General features: G+C 34.1%; 1 protein-coding gene across 22 annotated transcripts in view; it reads right to left on the bottom strand.

Moving 5' to 3' along the window:
* Cntn5 (contactin 5) overlaps positions 1–22,585 on the bottom strand; it is a 1,206,007-nt gene that overhangs the window by 148,088 nt on the left and 1,035,334 nt on the right. The gene's annotated exons all lie outside the window — the stretch shown is intronic.

Below are 22,585 nucleotides of genomic sequence, written 5' to 3'. Positions count from 1 at the left end.
TCTTTTCTCCTTCTTATGCTCCTTTAGTAAAACTTGTTATTTCACCAGGGCAAAAACCTCCACAAGCAACCGGTTAACATAGCAGGAGCAACTGCCATGGTTTTAGTGGACATGTTATTAGAGTTTGAACTTAGTTGCTTCCGTAAAAAGGAAGTAGCATATGTTATGAACCAATGACCCCACTGAACTTAAAATCCTAAAGCTGAATCCTTCTATTACTGAGAATAGTTTATGCTATAGCAATATGGTAATATTAAACTATTTAAGATTCAAGAATAATGACTAAATCTGTTTAGTCAAGCTTTTTCTATGTTATTTAAAAATGTATATTCAGTCTTGCCAAACAACCAAAGCTGATGGTTATTTAAAGCACTGAACTTCATAACAAGTGCTCTTAGATTCTAGACTGCTGAAATATTACTTATGAATTTATACTTACATATTGCCATTAATAAAGATACCAGTTTAAAAACATCGTATGGATTTCAATATGGATCAAACTTGATTTATAGTATGTAAGAAGGAAGATGAATTCAGAAACAAGCCAAGGTAAGAATAAAGAAGTTGATTTTGTAGTCTATGTCTAGGAGAGATGTTAGCTTGAGCAACTTGGAAAGCACATTGCCTATAAAGCTATACAATCAATTTAAGATGGTCCATTACAAATTCTGTTCATTATTTAGATAATGATCATTTTTTATCAGAGTAGGATGGGATTAATTTGCTCCATTTCAACCTCAGTGATACACGATATAAAATATATATTTTGAAAGCAAAAACTGGATCATTTTCAAATAGGCATCCTCATAAAAATTTCAGACTGTTGAAATTTAAATTGCTAAATTTTTGAAGATTATTATCTTGATAATATCTGGATTTTACTAACTGGAGTAAATTTTAATGTCTCAGGAGAAAAATTTGGATAAAAGTTCACCTTCTTGAAAGAAATAAGTATGGCACTGGGTGTCATGGCACACACCTGAAATCCCAGCACTTAGGAGGCTGAGGCAGGAAAATCGCCATGAGTTCCAGGACAGCCTTGGTTACATAGTAAGTTCATCACCGGCCTGAACTACATAGAGATATCTTGTCTCAAAACAAACATAACAATAAATGTATCTTAGACATTGGCAATATTTTCACTCTTGATTTAAGATAAGTGCTTTTTTCACTGACAGGAAGAAACATAGTCTCTTGAACTCCTCCGTACTTTAGTCCACTGAGCCGCTGGGTGGGATGGAGAATTTTGAATACTGTAATACTTACCTGTCAAGTATTGTCATTTAATCAAAACTTTAACTTAGAAAAGAAAATTAAGACTAGAAAATGTATGTTTTATTATTGCACATATAATTACTTAGTAATTACCCATGGAACTAGCATTTCATTCAGATTTTAGCCTCTTTATAGTAATGTCTATAATAATTGTTTGTTCATAGTATGAGTCTATTTATTTTGCGTGTACTTAGCCAATTGTACCATGCTTTCATTTCAAAAAGATTATTTGCTCTAGACTGATTGTTTGAGGCTCCCCTCATTTGAATAATGATAGTCCCATCCTTGGAGATGAGGTCTTTGGGTGGTAATTAGGGCTTGAGTCTGGGGCTCTCATGATAGGATTAGTTGCCTTACACAAAGAGAAATGAATTTTCTTTTTCCCTCTATGCTCTCTTCCATGTGAAGATACAAGAAGATGGCCATTTTCACACCAAGAAGGTGCCCTCACCAGAACCCTGTTGGATTTCCTAGCCTCCAGAACCATGGGAAATAAATGATTAAACTACCCAGGCTATGGTAATTTGTCATGGTAGCCCAAACTAAGACACTCTTCGATTTCCTCACCTTTACTTCATTGTTAAAACTCAATTTGCCATATATGTGTAAGCCAATTTCTTGGCTGTCTCTATTGTACCACTAATTATACTATAATTTCAAAATTATAGTATAATATTATAAGACATTAATAGTGTGCTACAGTTTGCGTCTTAAATGTCCTGCTCAGGTCCATGTGTTAAATGTGTGGTTCTCGGGGTGGCACCATGGGTAAGGTGTGGAAACTTTAAGAGGGGAGGGCCTGTGGAAAGTCTTTAGGTAATTGTAGGTGTCCTCTTGCAGGTGATTGTGGGTTCTTGTATCCTTTGCATTCTTGTTTCTATCTTATTTTACTCTGCAACAGGCTGCTGCAATGATATGTTGCCTTGCTATAGGCTCAAAAGCCTTGTTATAGTCTCAAAAGCAATGTAGCCAATTGATCATGAACTGGAACCTCCAACATTCTGGGCAAAAAAGGAACTCTTCTAAATAAATTATCTCAAGTGTTTTGTTAATGGCTTATTACCCTGTATTTCAAATTTTTATTGCAAATCAAAACTCTTATATGAGTGGAATCTTACAGCATGAGTTTAGAGATCAGACTCTTCTGCCACTCAGCTTAATTCCCTAGAGATTTATCCAAAGGGTTGCTTATATCAGCAGTTTATTTTTATTTCTGAGTAGTATTCAATGGTATGGCTCTAGCATATTTGCCTAGCTAATTCACCTGTTGAAAGACATGTGGGAAAGTTTTACTTTTTGGCCTTACAGATAAAATTGGTATGATCATTCATATACATATTTTTGCATGAATGTTAAGTTTTTATTTCCTTGGAATAAATGCTTGAAGATACTTGCTAAATCATATAATAACTACATACATAGTTCTACAAGAATTTTCAAAACTAGTGCAGATGTACCATATTACATTCATTAACCTCAATGTAATACTTTTTAAAACATTTCAGATAATATTTTTGCATCTCTTTGCAGTATATTATGGTAATTTAAAACATACATACAATGTGTAATAATCAAATAAGAGCATGTCTATCTGTTCAAGCATTAATAATTTTTGTATGTTGTGAATTTTATATGCTTTTATTCACTTTGAAATGTCATTGTTTTAACCAATAGTTAGAATACGCTACTGTGCTACTGAGAACCAGAAATAATTCTTCCTATCCCACTATGGATTGGTGCCTGCCCCTTATTTAACGTGACTTTCTCTTCACCTTTACACTACCCTTCCCAGTATAGTAAATGTTATTCCACTCCATTCTTATTTGAGATCATTTTTTTTTAAAGTTTCTATATGTGGTATTTGTGTTTCTCTGCCTGCCTTATTTCATTTACTATAATGACCTCCAGTTCCATCCATTTTGCTACAAATGACAGGATCCCATTCTTTTTTATGACTAATATTCCATTATACACATAAATATTATAAATATATAATATATAAATAATATATATTCTTGTTTTATTAGATATTTATAATTAAAGTAGTTTATAATGATCTTGAGGAATGGTTACATTTGTACATTACAGCTTTTTTAAAATCCCCTTCCACTTCCCTCCCCCCTCCTCCTCTGATTCCCTAATCACCTTTTTCGTACCTGTTAATACTATTTGTTTTAGCATATATTATGGCTTATAATACTTACATTGATTAGAGTTATTAGGTTCCTGTACATGCCATGTCTTTATTTCTGTCGTATCCCTCTCCCCCCTTACCTCTCTCCTTGTTCCCTTGGAGCATATCACAGATGAGTAATTACATTTTCCTTATCCATTCATATACTAATGTACAGCTAGGTTGATTCCATATTTTAGCTATTGTGAATAGTGCTGCAATCCATAAGGAAGTGTAAGTATCTCTTCAGTAAATGAATTCCTCTCTTGGATATGTGCCAAGAGGTGAAATTATTGGATTGCATGGTGGTTCTGTTTTTAGCTTTAAAGAATTTCTATACCATTTTTCATAATGGCTCTACTATTTTATATTCCCACTATAGTATATCAGTTTCCATTTTCTACATCTTTGCTAGTGTTTTTATTGTCTTTTTGATGATAACCATTTTAACTTGGGTATAATGATATCCCTTTGTAATTTCAGTTGTAGTTCCCTGATAATTATTGAGAATGAGTACTTTATATATTCTTTGGCCATATGTAAGTATTATTTTGCAAAATTTCTGTACAGAGCTTTAGTCCATTTTTATCTGGATTATTTGCTCATGTGTGCATGTATAAACCTTTCCTAGTTCCTTATATATTATGGATATTAGTTCCTTATCAGATTAATTGATTGCAAATATTATCTTCAGTTCTTTAGATTCTCTCATTATTTTCTGTGTAGAAGTTTCTTAGTTTGATATAATCCCATTTGTCTAGTTTCACTTTTATTACCAATGTCTTTGAGATCTCATCTAAAAAAAATCTTTGTGTACTTCAGTGTCTTTAAGTGTTTCCCCCATTTTCTTGCAGTAATTGTGTATTTTCATGTTTACATTTAAGTCTTTGATTCACTTTGAGTTGATTTTTGTGCACACTGAGAGGAAGGGATATATTTTCATTCTTCTGCATGTGTATATCCAACCTGGTCAGCACCATTTAGTAGTGAAGGAACTGTGCTTTTTCCAATGTATATTCTTTACACCCTTGTGAAAATTCAGGTGGCTGTATGAATTGGGTTCTCTGTTCTATTGGTATATATTTTGTTTTTATGCCAATAACATTCTGTTTTGATTATCTTTGTAGTATATTTTGAAGTCAGGTATTGTAAAACTCCAACTTTTTTTTTCTTTTTTCCCCCTCAGGATTGATTTGGCTATTCTCGTCTTTTGTGGTTTCAAATGAATTTTAGAGGGTTTTAAAAAAAATTTTGTGAAGAATGTCACTGGTATTTTGATGAGAATTGCATTAATTGTATAGACTGCTTTGGGAAGTGTGGTCATCTTAACAGTATTCATTTGCATGATCCATAAACACAGTGCATAACTTTGTAAGGAGTTAATTATTCACACAAAAGAGTACAGAGTGGTAAAATTCTATATCAAGTTATTATTCAGAAGAGAATTCCAATAAAATCTGGAAGAATTAAAACATGTAGACAAAATTTGATATAGAATTTAAGTAACTGAGAGAAGAACCTGAGAGAAAAAGGTTTTTAGAAAAGAGGGTACAAAATGAGCAATGGAGGAAAAATCAGAAGGGGTTAGAGTATGTTAATGAGATGAAAATAGATGAAATAAATCAGAATATAGCATGTGGTAGTTTTTCTTGTAGGATGAAAAGCTAATAAAGTTTGGAAGAGTGTGATAACAACTGTACTGTTAATATCCATGAATCAGGAACACAAAGTATGAGTGCCATTCTCCTTCTAGTAGAAGAGGGAGTAGGCCTCAGGGTTTTGCTACAGAACATTGACCAGGAGTACTTGATCCCATCTGCTCCATGGAGCACAGAAGCTGAGATAAATATTGGTACCTTTTACTTTTTGCCTTTACTCAGTTTCTCTGGAGAAGACATGCTCTTCTACAAAATGAGATCTCTTCCAGATTTTTTGCATTAGCTACAGGATGATTATGTGGCTATAAACCAGGCCACAGGACATAGTCCAGAGCAGAAAGAGAATATCTATGAAAAGGCTTTTCTCTTCTCTAAACTAAGAGCCTTAGAAGGGCTGAGCATGTAGGTCACTTCCTTCACACCATACAACTTCCTACCATATTCCCCAAAGAGCATAGGTGTACGAGATTTAACATTGAAAGTAACTTAAAACTCTACCTAAGCCTAATCTCCTTTCTCAGTGAAGAAATGACTATCATCTTAATAAGAGAGCCAATTATACATCAAATTATACTTAAAGGAGATAATAAGTGCTAAAATCAAGGAGTGATAGGAATTTGTTCACTAAATGGCTGGAAATAGAAGGAAGAGGAAAATGTTAGCATTGTCAACTACTCATTGAATAGATCCTAAATTCCAGGTACAACGGACAGTTTCTGGGATTGGGTTATGCATATGACCCAGTTCTTACCCTCAGGAGCCTACCCTTAGGTAGAGAAGAAGAGTTAGACAAATATATATTCTGTGCAATCGATTCTAGAAAGGTTAAGTGCAGGAAGCTAGTGAAGTAGAGTCAGGAGAGCTCACCAGCATGAGGGATGTGTGCCTGGTTAGGGAAGGCATCTCAGAGGAGGGGACATCTCACTTGAGGGTTGAAAATTAGCCTTATCTTTATTCTGGTTTAGGAGGGGATAGGTAAAATGACCTATGGATACACACTGATTTTTTTTTTCCTAATTACTTTTCTGAACTCTAGCTTTCGCTTCTTTCCATCAAATTGCACTCTGCCTCTGGATTTAATTTCTTAAATTAAGGAACTAAAAACTCTTTGTTCTTCTCATTGATTACAAAATAGCATACCTTTTAGTAAAACAGTTGAAGATTTTCACCACCTGGTCATAACTTCAATTATTTCCTATTCTGTTCCACTGATTTCTAAACTATCTTGTAATGCTTTCTCAAATATGTGTTTCATTTCATTTATAAATATATATGGATTATATATACACACAAGTAGGTACTATACTAATATACTAGATACATTGTCAAGCAGTCAATGTTAGAAATTATAACAAGAATGAAAAGTAAAAGCAAATATATCTATTTCTCCTTTTCTTCCTTACCTTTCCTAATGAAATTTTATATCCTCTGAATTGTTCAAACCTTTATTTGGAGACTACTTCTCTATTCATTTTAAAGCACATACTGTATTTTCAATGATCAGATTCCTACCTATTTGTAACTCCTAAAATAAGGGATGTACTTGAACTCATATCTATCATTCTTAAAATTATTCCATCTCTAATTTTGACTTTGTCAGAACTCTACCCATTTTTCTTTAGCAGATAATAAACAGGTTGTTTTATCACTTGAGCAATATAGTTGCAGCATATTAAGGGCCTGAGATCTGAGATCGAAGAAAAATTGCCAGCTCAAAGACTATAAAACTTATGGTGTTGAAAATAATAAAATATACCATTGTAACAGTCAACTTTAATTCTTTCATAATTACATAAGAGTAACCATCAGAAGACTATATTAAAATTTTACCCTTGTATTAATAATTTCAATTATAAAGTTACAGGTGTCATAAAATGATAGCAATTTCAATTATAAAATTATAAACATAAATTTTATAAATGCTATTATGAATTTAGAAATATAATTTTCTTGCTTACATAAATATATATTTTATGTAGAATGTAGGTACATTTTATGGTTTTTGATAAAGTGTGGGAAGGAATATTTAAAAACAAGAGAGCCCATGACCTATGAAGGCCCTCAAATGGTTCTATTAATGATAGATGGTGATTAATCACTTTTAAAGTACAAGACATCATACTTTCTTGTACATTTTGTGTTCCTCATCACTATGTGAGCTGTTATACTGTCTCATTTACTGATGAGAAAACTGGGTTTCATTACCATCTACTACCTTCATTAAGGCTAGTCTTCAAGGGGCAGATCCCTGGCTTAACCCAGGCTCTCTCATTTGCTACTTGCTTGCCCGTCATTGTCTTCCTGATTAATCTGTAACCTGCTTCACTTGTCTTCATAGACAGCTCAACAACTGGCACTGTTTATCCAGTACTAGATGCAATTTGAATAAAACACTAGACCAGGGATGGCAAACATTTTAGAGCTTTGAATGATACAAACAGTTTGCTGTGGCACAGGTGTCATAGGTTTGCCACCACTGCACTAGACTATACTTGAACCACTTCATTTTTATAGATAAAAAATGGAGGACCAGAACACATAAAATCCATTTTAAAAATCCAATTTTGTATAATGTGATTTGATAACATTTATTAAGCATTTACTATTTCCAGGCCTTGTACCAAGCACTTTTGATACATTAACTCACCTTAATTCTTATAAAGACCCTAGGAAATATCATTATACTCACTTGATATGGAAGAGGAAGAAAATGCAAGACAGAGAGAGCTAAAATAAATGGGTCGCACTTTAAAGCAAGCCTGCTGGATTCCAAAATTTACACATTATGCCATTATACACTGACCCAAATAAATTTTCAAAAGAAAGCTTTGCATAGGATCACATGCTTACTGGAAGCCCTAACATACACTAGAAGCTGACAGAAGTGGAAACTCAAGGGTAACAAGACAAGGCACACATTTCTTACAGATGATGGAAATGAGAGAAATTCATACTTTTTAACTTGATCAGTAAAATTCTTAAAAAGCTGAGGGCAATCCACACTTGACAGGGCTGTGCTGTCACCATGCCCTTTCCTTTAGATGCTGCTTAGCTGGAAGAAAGAAGTGAACTGACCCAGAGAGACATGCATGACAGCTTTTAGAAAGCAAGGGAGAAAGCTTAAGTGCAGAAGTTACTTTAATTAATGGGCTTCCACCTCTGGCTCTCAACATCACTGCAAGCATCCTAAAGAAACTGCAGAGTTCTTTGTGCTGAGCCAATGAATAAATGCAGAACCTCCAGGCTTGGAAGGGAGGGTACAAACGAGGGCACTTCTTTGTCAGCTGAATATAGAAGGCACTTGAAGTTAAAACAAAACAAAAAAAGATAAAACTTTTCTGAAGGCTATCTATGAGCATTTGTCACAGGTATAACAACCTTAATATATATAGGACTTCGCTCATCTTTTTCCTCAAATGGTCTTCATACTTGTCTTTTTTATTTTATGTGAGCATGCCTTGGAAATTCTTTGATAGTTTTATTTTTAATAGTATGTTTGCAGTACATAATGATTACATTAATCATGGGGAGGTGGTGCATGTACATAGTATATCTTCATTCTTTTTATATCCCCAACCCTTATCCTCCTCCCCACTCCTTCCGACTCTTGGTTCCCTAATACTGAGAGTGATGTACCTAGTTTTCTGTAGAGAGCACACAACTTTCCTTAATTCTCAAGACAAACTTTGATTGAAAAACAAGGTTAAGAAACATTCTAAATCCTTTATAGAACAGGTAACTATGTCCAAACAAGGAAGGTCTAGAATATTTCTTTTTTTAAATTAGGATGTAATTTAGACTACTAATGCAGAAGTCATCATTTACTTTTTTAACCTGAAAACAATTGGGTCAAGTCAGATCTAGTCCTCATTTTAAATCTCCCTTACATCAATTTGCTTGTTTCTAGCCTCTTGAAAAATCTAAATGAAGTAGGCAACAAACATGAAATGTTTACTACTTCTTCTACTTACTACCTTTAACTATGTTTATTCTAATCCATTTTTCTACCACCTTAGGATCTCCAGGAAGTTTCCATAGCTTTTAGATAAAGGAGTTAACTGCCCTAGTAACTTTTCTTGTAGCTGAGACAAAATACCTGACACCCAAATTTAAAGGAGGAAAGGTTTATTTAGCTCACAGTTTGTAGAGGTTTCAGTCCATAATTGGCTGGCTCCAAGGTGGGGTGGCATGGCAGAGGGGCATCACAGAGAAGAAATAGCTCATGGTAGGTAGAAGGTAGCAAAAAAAGCAAGCAAGGGATGACCACAGCCCTTTCTATCCCTTATATCTTATCCAGGCTACTTAGGGCAGGTGGAAATCACACCTGTAATCCTAGTGCCCTTGATCCAAGCATTACATCATAAATTAATCCTAGAATCACACACTCTAGATCCAGCCACCTCTGAAAAATCCCCACCTATGACCTCATGAGGCTTTGCAGGACATCTAGGCACAAACTATAACGTTAACTATGTTCATTCTAATCCATTTTTCTACTCCCTTAGGACCTCCAGAAAGTTCCCATGGCTTTTACATAACGGGGTTAACAAAAGTAAAGTTCATCACTAATTTCTTGCTGCTCTTTTCTCCTTTCCTAGTTCAGCAATGACAAGTGGCTCAGAACCAGGAACCTGCAACTGTGTGGGGGATTTTCTGTTTTAAAACTTTTTTCCCTCCTTCTTGCCTTTCCAACCTCTGTGTCGCAAAGGAGGGAAGAGAGGGCTATCAAGGGACCAGAGGCTTTTATTCATAAAAAATGTATGTGGTTCTTTCTGGCATGTTGCTACTACTCTGGTTAAAGCTGTTTATCTATAGAATATCATTAATTGGGGCAGGCTTCAATCACTGGGTTTTGTGACCACAACTGTGTTGTCATTGGAACCTCCTTACTTCAGAATACCCTGATTCAGCTTACTCTTCAGGCATTGCCTTTTCAAAACATAACTCTGACCTCTAGAATTTTGCTCATGGAGCCTAGAAAGTTCAATTTACTACATACCTTCTCCAGAATCTATCCAACACATAGGGAACTTGCCCACTCTTGCCTTTCTGTATGGTGAAGGTATAAGGTTTTCATCTGCTCTTAGGGTATTTGGCCTGTTATCTTTAATTCTCTTCTCCCTCTGTTTAAACAGGGCCAAAAACCTAATCTGCAATTCTGTTGCATAAGCAAGCGTTCAATCAAGAATAAGATACTAGTTTTATATCTATGGGTAAGGTCTTACAGCTTTCCATCATCTTTGAATTTGGAAGTGGTCGGGGTTAGAAAAAGATTTGGCAGCTCCCTCTGAGGTAAAGCATACAAAGAACATTTTATCCTCTTTCATGTCCTCTCCTATTCAAAGAAGAGGGTGAGGGTGGGGGTAGGGGAGGTAATGTTATGCTGGGCTCATCTTTGGACAAGAACTACTTCAGCTACCTAGGTTCTAGAAGAGCTCACATTCTTACGTATTTGGAAATGTCTTCTGAATGCTGGAAATATCTATTGAAATTTTGTTCTTACCTGTGGGTCTCAGGCTTAACTTGTTAGTCCCACTCTCTCTGACTATCATATAATTTTTCATAACTCTATCATACCTCTTCAGCATGATATGACAATCTTCATAAACTTATGTGCTCTTCCTTTCCAATCTCATCTCAAATTACTGCCTGTGCTTTCATATCCTCCCCTCTTACCATACATTCATAATGAACTATTTATTGCCTGAATACTCTGTGTTTTCCATGATCTTGATTCTTTGAAATAGCATTCCTCCAGATGGACAGGACTTTTCTTACTTCCCAGTCTCTTATCTATTTGGTAGATTATTTGTTATCATTGCTGCTGCAGAAATCATATTTGTGTAATGTTCTCTGATGCTCAGTTACTGTATTTTTACCCACACATCATTATTATCCCTCCAGCCTCTCATGCTTCTAGTCCATTCTTCACTCAGCATATTCTAGTGTAAATGTTTTCCCTAGATTGAAAGTTACTTGAGGAAGGAAATGAGCATCATATTAACACAGTAAGTGGTTAACAAATGGTAGTAAGTGCTCAAATAATACATCAGACTATTGGAATCAATCACTGTACTTTAATATAAATTAGTTTATGAGACCCATGTTTTTTCCCATGAGAATCCATGCCAACCAAGCGCTCTGATTAGCAGCACTTGGGAGACAAGAGTAAAATAGTTACAGGCAAAGACAGTAGAAGGTAATTTAGGTTAACTTTATCTGATAGGATTGTAATTCCTGTCTTTATTTTCACTTTAAAATACTTTTCATTATTTTCACTTGTGTAGGTGCATTTCATAGTGCTATGGCATACATACTAACATGAATATTTTGTCAAGGAAAACCCTACTCAAAGCCACTAAAAACTTAATGAATGGTGCTCCTTTGAAGCATGCTTTGAAACACACTATTTATGGGTAGATAGAAACCTGGGTACTTATAACATTTTTTTCTATTTTATATTAAAACTGTTCTTTCCTTGTAGGCACTTGATGAGTTTGGGAAAAGCCTGTTTCCAGTAAAAGCATTTTTTCATTTTCCCACTGGAAGCATCTGGCTTAGCACTAATGAGAAATTGATCTCTCAGAGAGAAAGAAATTAAAACCAAACACAATGAAGGTAGGTAAATGCTTTTATAGTGACTTTGCCCTGGATTCTAAACCTTACCAGTGAGATATTTATAAGACTGAAATAGTGTAAATTGGATAAGGTCCAAAATGGAAAAGTTTTTTAGTAAAAAATACAGTTGAAGTGGCACTGAATGATTTACCCTTTGGCTTTTCGTAGTGTTTTGAACTGAATAATCTGTTATTTCACATTAACTTGGACATTAAACCTGACAGTGTTTCTTAATGTAGACTAAGAAAAAAGCAAATATTTATAAAGAGCTGGAATCATTTTATTTCTTGAATTTTTGTGAGGTTTTGGATTATTTCTTCATCCTGTTGTCTGTAGAAATTACCTAAGTGTCCTAGGAAATAGGGATAAATTATTGTTCTCCTGAAACTTCTGAGGTCACAGAGATCACATCCAGGGCAAAATTATGAATTTTTGATATTCCCACCTGGGATGGCTTTTAGTCTGCTTTAAATTATCCTGACCTAATTAGAAAGCTTGACTATAGTTAAGTTCTTTAATATTAAAGGAATGCATTTTATTTATTTTTTTAGTTCTGTCCTAGAGAACAGCTCTTCTGCTTTTTAGCTCCAGTTACTTTCTAAACAGAGTCAAATCAAATTAGTTAATTGATTTTTATATGTGGGCGTGAAGGGTAAAGTATACTGGGCAGTCAGTACAAAACCTTAATTCTAATCTCACTTGTCAAATGACCTTTGTTTCAATTCTCTGCTTTGTCTTCCTCACCTATAAAATGAAGAGAGTGGATTAGATTTTTATGATACTTTTCACCTATTTACCCACAGCTGTGAAGGTTTTCTCTGTCTCAGGCTGCCTTCCATGATTTTCTTTCTAACTCAGAGTAATAGTGTATTCCAGAGAATCAGTCTCTCTGTGTTTTCTTTGAAGTTGCCTTGAAGTTTCTTTCTGACAAAGACAGCCTCAGAATATGACAGATTCTAGATTCAAAATTCCAATTTGCACCATAACCTAGACAACAAGAACTGTCCTCTTCTATAGATGACACGGAAGAATAGCAACCATTGCTCTGTGTCCTTGAGATAGTCACTGGTCCCCTTTTCACTTATGTGAAACAACTGGCTACTGACAAGGGTCAGGGGCTAATTTGAGTAGTGGGGAATAACCATAAGTATTAAAAATTTTAATTCAATATTGAAAATTCATGACAAAATCAAGTATAAATTAAATTTTCAGTTAAGTATATGTGCTCATGTAATGTCACAGATAGAATCTGGAGAAATGGGAAGACATTTCTGGATAATCTAAAACCTGTATGTACTAATTTTTCAGTATATGTCCAAAATAAATGCATCATTTATGCATTTAGTTTCTTTTTATCAAAAGTTTTGTTGTACAAAAAAAATCACCCACAGGGTTTTGATTCAGATAAACTCTGCCACTTCTGGACTAATTCCCTTTGGGCAAGCAATTTAATCACTCTGAAATAATCCACTTGTGAAATGAGAGATAATATTTACCGAGTAGTAGTGAGAAATGTACAAAGTGGTTATGACTGTGCTGGGGCTAAGAGAAGCCATTCATTCAGTTGGTATTTGTTACTTAACACTGAAAATAATGTCTACTATTAGTGGAATGCTATGGATCTCACTGTGGAGGGTTCTTTTATCAAACATAGTTGGGAGAAGTCTTTTTTATATTGGTGATGTTAATCTAAGACCTACAGGATAAGAAAAAGCAGCCATTCAGAATTTGGAAGAATATTCTTCTCAGGTGGGAATACATGGTCATGAACTAAAATGAATATGGATCTAGGGATGGAGAGGACAGTGGGGAACGGAGTTCATTGAGTGAAGATAAGAGTGCATATATATATATATATATATGTATTGAGAGAAAAGTTTGAGCTTATTAGCTAGACAGTTTAAATTCAAACTATTATGAGAGAAAAATTTAAAAATTTATAATTTTCTGGTAGTGGGAATACTGTGACCTGTGAATACAGATTTTAGTGTCATTCATTTTAGCTGGGGGACAAAATTGGTCTCATTCTTATCTTTGAGAGAAATAATATTTACATAAGATTGACAAATATAACTTTAAAAAAATTATAGCCCTGGTCAGGTATTTTAGTTGTAATATCATGATTCAAATGAATATCCTGACCTGTGGCAATCTTGGCTACCATGGCCTCAGAGAGAGCTCAGCTACCAAATGAATTTTACAGTACTGTAGCAGAAAGTGATTTTCATTCTTCTATTAACTTACTGTAATATTATATTTGTAGAACATCTATCTTGTATCAACCATTGTTTCATGCTTTTCTCCACAGAGAAGGTGAAATAATTTTTTTCAGATAAAAGTTCTCAGTGGTATCTTTCAGTTTATTGACTTCAAGAGCACACCACACTAACACCAGCCACAATGCTTTGAATGTGAAGTGCCCTCAAAATTACTGTCTTCTCTTTGACTGGTGACTAATATACATCATTTAGTTTTTAGTTTGTCTCCTCCCCTGAGAAGCCCTCCTGCTCTGCCCTACACTGAAGTCCAGTTCTGTTTTGTTGTTGTTATTGCTGTTACACATATGCATAGGACCAGATTTCTTTTCTTTAGAAAGTTGACTTCTTTAACTCAATTTGTTACTAATAATTGCTGTGATGTTTATTCCAGTCTGACTTTTCCATTGTATTTGAGCTCCTCATTGTATCTCTCATTTTTAACAAGAACAAGATTAAGTGCCAACAAAGTATTATGGTGAATGAATAAGGGAATGTCAGAATGAGTGAATTTTAAGAAAATATATGAGTGATAATGTACAATATGGTGAATGTTTAAATTAAAAAAATATATTTCAGTAAAAGAAACATTGTCATTAACCCCCCCTTAAAACAGCCTTCCTCATTGTGAACACACATCTCATTGTCATTGCCTCTTTTTGAAGCAGTTCTGGAAGTCTTCTTTTATGGGCATCTTTAAGAGATATGATTTAAAATGACAGTGAATGCTGCTGATAAATGCCATCCAATGGAAAAACAGGCTTATAAAAACATTCCGGAGTGTCCTTGTTCACTTTACTCATAAGATCTGGCATCATGTGACTTCTAGTATTTCTCTGAAGTTAAAATGCAGTTTTGAATCATTCAGGACATCAAAGCAGCCATAATAGTGTGACCAAAACATTCATGAAAGAGAACTTCCAGAACTGCTATAGAAAGTGTCAAGAATGATGGGATAAGTGTATTTAAAATGAGGGGAGAAATTTGTGGGAAATTAATGGCATTGTGTCTTTTACTGTACATATATATGTGTGTGTGTATATATATGTGTGTGTGTGTGTATATATGTGTGTGTGTGTGTGTGTGTGTGTGTGTGTGGTACTGGGGATCAAACTCATTTGGAACCTTGTGCTTGTGAGGCAGGTGGTGGAACCACTGAGCTAAATCCCTGGCCCTTACTGTATAAATTTTTAAAATTTAAAAGACACCATGTGGTTTTTGATCATACCTCACATTTAAGTGTATTATATCAGTAATGTTCGGTTTTTTTGTGTGTATATTGAGATAAAGCTGAAGAACTACTCATAAAGGTATAGTTTTTAAACAAAAACCAATGGCTTTTGCACATAGAATATGTCTTAATCACTCTCTGCAAGCACAGTGAAAGAAGATTAAAAGTACAGTGTTAATTAAATATTATTTTCTCTTCATTATTTTTGATAGATACCTACTTTGGTATATGTTTTAATTTGGAGGCAGGGGTTGGAAGTTGGGGCACAGAATGATTCTTTAAAAATGTTGAAAATGACATGAATTCACATTGTAGTACAATTAGAAACTCTTTCATCAAAAAGAATAAAAGCTAAGAATTAAGCCACTTGGGGTCTGAGTATTTTTCTGCTCCATTGGCTGTGTGCCATTAACCAAGACATTTAACTTAGAAGCAATTTCTTTCATCTATAAAATTAGAAAAATAGTGTAGGTGTTTTCTAATGTTTCTTCTACTTCTTACAATTATAGCATTCTACAGCTAAGATAATCCATTCAGGCAACTCAGGAAGAAAGAGTTTTGTACTTTGTTTAGATATCGGACCAACTATAAAATATACAAGGGAAGTCAGTTTTTCTTGATATCACCAAGCAAGTGCATATGAATTCAGGTCCTTGATACAAAGACTGAGACTATTTCTGTTTTGTACTTTTCTGCTTTAGAAAAGGGGGAACAATACATTTTTCACTAATTCTAAGGTATTCGTATAATATTTCTGTTTAAATGAGCACTGGAGAAAGCATGGGCTAATTTTTTAAAAAAGTGTTTCTGATGTAGTTACCACCAAGGTTAAAATTTAATCTAGACAGGGTGGACAGTGCTTCCTTGAATAGTATAACATGAAGAATAGAATCATTTCCATATTATCAGGAAGTACAAAAGCTCTTTTAGTGGAATATGCTTCTTTAAAATTGATAATTAGATGTTTACATGGAATATTTTCATTTGCCAGGGGAGAATTCATCTACTAAAATACTGTTTATTTAAGGTTTGTAATAGTGCCATGAGGCCTGATTTTCTAATTGTTTCATAGTCATAAGCAGTGCTGCTGAAATATTAAGACTCAATGGCACCTCATAAAAGTAAATAGTTTTTAAAAGAAATCAGAGTTTCTTGCTTTCTCATGCATCATATACCATTTTATGGTTAAAGAGATTAATGAACTCAGAAATACTTTTGATTTGGCAGGACTAATTAAATAGACTTGAATCACTGAGCAGCTACTAATAATCATTTAGTAGGTAAATAGGAACAAAGGTGGTAATTGAAGTGCTTGCCACACTAACTAGTCAAGGACTCATTGACTCTTTTATGAGACAGAGTAATAAAGTAATACAGTCTTTAAAGTGAAGGCTCAGGAATTGAATAAGCTTCCTGTCCTCAATAACTTCCAAGCACATAATAGTTGCAAGCTCCTGAACTTCTGTAGTCTCCATTTTGTGGCTATAATAATTTGTCTACAATATTACCTACCTCAAATCATTGTTATAAGAATTAACAAAAGGCAATGCCAGGTGATGAGCACGGTGCCAAGTGCTCAATAAACGTTCAATAAATGTTGGCTGTCATTTCCTAATGGAATTATAGAAACTTCATTCACCTTGTTGTTCAAAGCAAGAATTGCTTTCATTACTTATCTGAAAGAGAATCATTGTACTTCTAAGTTTAAACATCTCCAAGGGCAGGGAACTTACTATTTTGAAGGTTAATTCATTTAATTGTTAGAGAGCTTTGTTGAAGCTTTCTTAATAATAAGTTTATAAGTGAAATTCCTATAAGGTGATAATATTTTAACATATATAGTTCCAAGAGCACTTCTGATACATTCTCATTTGATAGAGTAAGTGGATGAGGGAGGAATGGTCTATTCATTGACTTATTCACTTGTTCACTCAGAATTTTTTAAGTACCTTTCATATGATCTGCACTGGTAACAAATGAACTTACCAATGCACAGGGGCTGATATTTACCCACTTTAATGCAGTGAAGGCAGGACTGGCATCATGATCTTTTTACTTTTTTTTTTTTTCCTGGTACCGTGGATTGAACTTGGGTCCTTGTGCTTGCTAGGCAAGCGGCGGAACCACTGAGCTAAATCCCCGGCCCTCTTTTTACTTTTATTTTAGTATTCATCAAGCAGAATAGGTACAGTGTTAATTACTTATTTCCAACAGATAAAATCTGGGTGTCAGATTCTTTACAATTTTCCCACATTGCCTTTTTAAATTTCTTCTGTTCTTGCCATCAACCTAGTGGAGACCCCCATTCTTTACCTCTCCTTTATTTTTCTACACTTCTGCTTTTATCAAATTGCTCCATGGCTGAAGCCTATTAGCTAGAAACTGATTCTGATTGTGGATTGCTTGAAAAATACATAAAAGTACATTGATACACAATTTTGCAGTTTTGTGAGTCATTTTCATTATAATATCTCTTTAAAAATGTGGTTGGAGGCTATCAAATCAATTTACAAATTAATTGGAAAAGTTTAGTGACTTGTGCAAGCATATAACTAGGAAATTAAAAAACCAATCAGAATCTTCTGGTTAAATTCTATGCTCTTACCACTATGAAATGTTGTTTTTCTTATGTTTTGTAGAAACATCTATAAGTTACTGGTTACTAAATTACCCACTTATATTCTTAGCACTTTCATTCTATGTCTTTTCTCTTATTCAAATATAACTGAAGTGTCAATGTTATTCATGATATCAAAAACTATAGATAATAAGAATAGGAATTTTTGATATTTAAGAACTTCCCTTTGATTATTCACTTATATCCTGCATGTTTTCTTCAACTATTTAAAATACAGGTTTTATAATTTAATTTGATATTTATTCATGAACCTAGTGTGCTATGAGAATTGATAAACAATAAAAATAATATAACTGTCATACAGAGATATATCAAATAATAAGGCTAAATAAGAGTCAAGTGAGAGAAATTCAGAATCACAATTAGAATATACATCATTAACTAGACACAGTTAGTCTTCTACTGTTATTTATTCCTTTGTTATCAGAAACTGACTTTGGCTTTTGATAGTATATGCTGTTGATCCCAAGCATTAGACATAGAAAACCATACAAAATGAATCTCAAGCATCTGATTTAGAACTGAGTGCGTTTCTGTAAATATGCACAGCAGTGTATAAGGGCGAGTTAACAGTAACAGACTTGTCCTACAGAATCTACCAATAGCCTTGTTGTTAGGACTGTGGGCTTGAGATAGACGATGTTTTGATCTTGAATGACTTATGTAACTTCTCAAAACCTCGAGTGAATCATCTGTAAAATAAGAGTAATAATAACTCATGTATTTTAAGTCTAGAGATTGATTTCAGGATGACTGCCATTAAAAGCAAATTCCAAAGCAATAATGTAGGAAGTTGTATATTGTATGTGTTAACTCAGGAGGATAGTTTCTTGACAAGTATTAGTAAATATAATGTCTAGGGGAAATTTTTTCTCAAAGAAATATTTTCATAACTGTTTATATCTATTTAGACCATCCTAATCTTCATATGTATAGGGATTAGTGTATTTCGATATACAAAATATTGATTTAGGCCATTAACATTAACATTATAATTCTGTACTAAGTAGTACAACATTAAAAAGTATAAAATATGTGTAATTATAGATAATATTTATAATGAGATTTCAAAGGTATCTCAGGTTCTTCATTTTATTATTTTTATTAATTATGTCTTAATTTAAGACTCTTCATCTGATTTTAACAAAGAATGTAGCTAACTCTAAGATAGAAATCTATGGTGTTAACTCATGAAAATATCAAACTTAATACAGAAATTTTGAAAAATCATTTTTTGCCAAGTGCTCTACAAATAATGTCTTAGAATTTAATATACTCCCACACATTTTAGAGACCGTGGGAGACATGAAGACAATTGAACTAGTATTTTGTTTATACTCCAGTGGCTCTTAGTAGCGAGAGTAAAATCTCATTTAGCATTCTAAAAAGAAAGTGAATTATCTTCACTCTGACCTGCAAAGAAGGTTAAGGAACATCTAACATTTATCTTTCTCTTCTGATGAAAAGTGCAATACTATTTCATAACTTGGAAAAAATATGTATTGTATTCAAAGTTCTTAGTACTATTAATATGAGGGGGGAGAAATTATTTGTTCCATTATCAAGCAGTATATGGAACAGCATATTTGAACTCTAGTTCTCTCATTTGTTTCTGTCACATTTTTGATGTTCCTGGTTATGATGTTTTTCCTAAGGATAAAGGATAGGCCTATTCTATTTGTGTGAGATCCAAATAACAAGTCAAGAGAAACAATGGCTTAAGTGGATGCCTAATACTAGACAGTGCCTTAGATTTAGGGGAAATGAATAAAAATCAATGAATTTAATTTAAAAATAAAACAGTAAGTCATCATGAAGTCTAGTAGCTTCTGTTAGTAAACATTGTAAATTATGGAAAATGTCTTATGAAACTATCAAATGTAACTAACCAAATATTACTAGTGAATAGTTCTCTTTAAATGACTGGAAAATACTGAACTATAATTAGGATAAAGGACAATGAGGATGGCTGTGTGATCTCTGACTGGTCAAAGAACAACTAGAAGGTTTAACTTTTACAGTGTTAATATGTGTTAGGCATTATTCTAATTTCTTTATCTTTTTTAGTTCATTAAATCCCTGTAACAACCTTATCAGGTAGATACTTTCATTTTATGGGTGTTATAGAAGAGTAAACTGAGAAATAGGAAGTAGGTGGGATAGCCAGAATTTGAACCCAGAGAGTTTAGCCCTCCATTCTTTCTTTTTTTTTGGTACCAGGGATCGAACTCAGGACCTTGCGCTTGTGAGGCAGGCGGCGGAACCACTGAGCTAAATCCCTGGCCATGGCCCTCCATTCTTGAATGGATGGTGGTCTCCTTCAAAACGCACCCTCCTTACATGTGACTTAATTTTTGTTTTCTAAGTAGACAAAATATTTAGGATTTTTTTATGAGTATAGCTTAAGGATAAGTACATCAATATACCTGTCTAAAAAATAGATCTTTATTTTAATGCAATTAATAAACATCTCATATGGGTATATGTTTCACACATTTTTTGACATAGTATTGTTACCCTTGTTTTATAAATTTTTAAAATAGCACATGGCAGAAAGTAGAATCAAATCCAGCTCTTAGATTTTAAGTCTGAAGCTTTTCCTACTGACTGCTTCAAAGTAGTAGTCTCAGATTAAGACATTCTCCCAGTGAAATTACTCAGAATAGTTATTTACTAATATATGCTATTGCTCATTACCCATAACAAAGTCTTTCAATATACTTACAAATTTTAAAAAGTGAAATATATTTGAATGATTACTGCATGTGACTTTTTCTGAACTCCCACACATAAAACAATATTTTATAGAAATTAACTATGATATTTTCTAAGTCAGCATGCTATAAAATACTTTAAGTGTCTGATTCTACACAGCTTCATTTTAAACACATTCACCTCTTAGGGATAGGGCATGTTGCTGAGGTGTGTCTTGTTAGAGATGTATCCACATTCAATCACTTAGATAATGACACCAGCTAACACTTTTGGAGAGTCATAGCCCAGTTTGGAAAAGCATACATTGAAAAAGGCTGGATTGATGTGTATTTTCCATCTTGATTTGAAAATAACAAATTTATATCATGTCACATCGATAATTTTTAGAGTTAGTGGTCCATAAATCACTGCATGGAATATAGTGGTCCACTGTTGTGTAATATGTATTACAGAGTGTTGTGAGGTATAAATCATAAACATATATGTGGAAGATTTTCTGCTAATTGTTAATATTATAAGCTCTGAATTCTGAATGACCTTGTCTGTATAATGGATCTCCACATCTAGATATGTGACCACATATATATGTTGTGTGTGTATATGTAAATATGTGTGTGTTTTATATATATAGTGATACATATATCAATTATGGCACATGATTACTCTCAGTCTTATGTTATGCTAATCAAATGTTGGTTTGTAGGCTTGCAGATGCTGTTCTTTACTTCATAGAGGGTTGGAAAAATTGAGTGAAATTACCGATACATGATGTTCACAGCATGCTTCCTGGTGCTTGGAACATGTGTATTGTCATTATTATGCTTTAAGTCTTAGCCCTTTATAAAGGCACTATACAGCTGACTTTTGTCCATAAGTAGAAGGAAACTGACAGCACCAATGGAAGTCTCTTTTGGAGAAGTTCATTTCTAGTATACAAAGTAGAATTTATGTTCAATTAATTTGCTGAATTCCATCACTTTGTTATTCTTGCACTTTTGTTCTTCCCTCTTTTTAAGAAATTACATTTCTATTGCAACTCTTAATCACCTTTTTCTACTTGTTAATAGTATACATCCATATGTGATAAAGAGAGTGACAAAGTACTTTAAAAAAACCACTGCCTACCGTAATGGAGCCCTAAGGGAACTACCTGTCACTCTAGATTATGTCTATCTAGGAGACCTTTTTTTTTTTTGGTACCGGGAATCAAACTCAGGAACTTGCATTTGCAAGGCAGGTGCAGTGCCACTGAGGTAAATCTCTGGCCCTGTGGGAGATCTTTTAAGCTCAAGAAGTACTTCAATATATTTACCAAGTTCATTGATATAAACAATATCTGGTATATACTATATTGTCAATTCATTCTCTTTCAAGAGAAACTAATGACCTTTGTCACCCATGTCTTTTATTAATAAAACACAATAATTTAATAAAACCAGTCACACACACCCCAAAAAATCTCCAAATGACAGCTTAAGTGTAGAAAGTCATACTCAGATGTAGAGCAAGATAGAGGTAAGATGTTCCCATGATATTCTCCCCACAGAAACACTACGTTGGACAGCTATTTGTGCACCAAACTGCCTTCAAAAGACCTAAAGAAATCAGGTGAAATATCACCGTCCTTGCTTTTAATATAACAAAACAAGACATTCAGAAGGAGGCAATTAGCCTATATACCCTTCCTCCAACCCTCAGCTGCCCAGCTCAGAGAGAAAAACCTTCAGATTAGACGAGGGAAAAAGAATTAAGTCCAAGCCTTGGAATAAAACCCAGAGCAAGGCTCACCATGGTGAAACCCAGTGCTGGACAAAGCTCCATGACCCATACCAGCAGGTGAGCACCCACAGACTTGTTGGAACTTTGTGAAGTCAGGCCACTGACTCCTCCAATTTCCTGATATAAAGCAGGGGATAAGAATTCAGCCATTGGAAAGCAAGGCAGAAAGCTAGAAAGAATTTTGTCTTGGAGCACAGTAGTAGACCCACTCAGGTGAAAGCTACTACTCAATAGAAACGGAAG

This window comes from Heterocephalus glaber, unplaced genomic scaffold, assembly GCF_053883595.1.
Source record: "Heterocephalus glaber isolate CG9 unplaced genomic scaffold, H.glaber_assembly_v1.0 deba00001429, whole genome shotgun sequence".
Classification (NCBI taxonomy): Eukaryota; Metazoa; Chordata; class Mammalia; order Rodentia; family Bathyergidae; genus Heterocephalus; species Heterocephalus glaber.
This window is presented reverse-complemented; position numbering and strand designations above follow the sequence as displayed.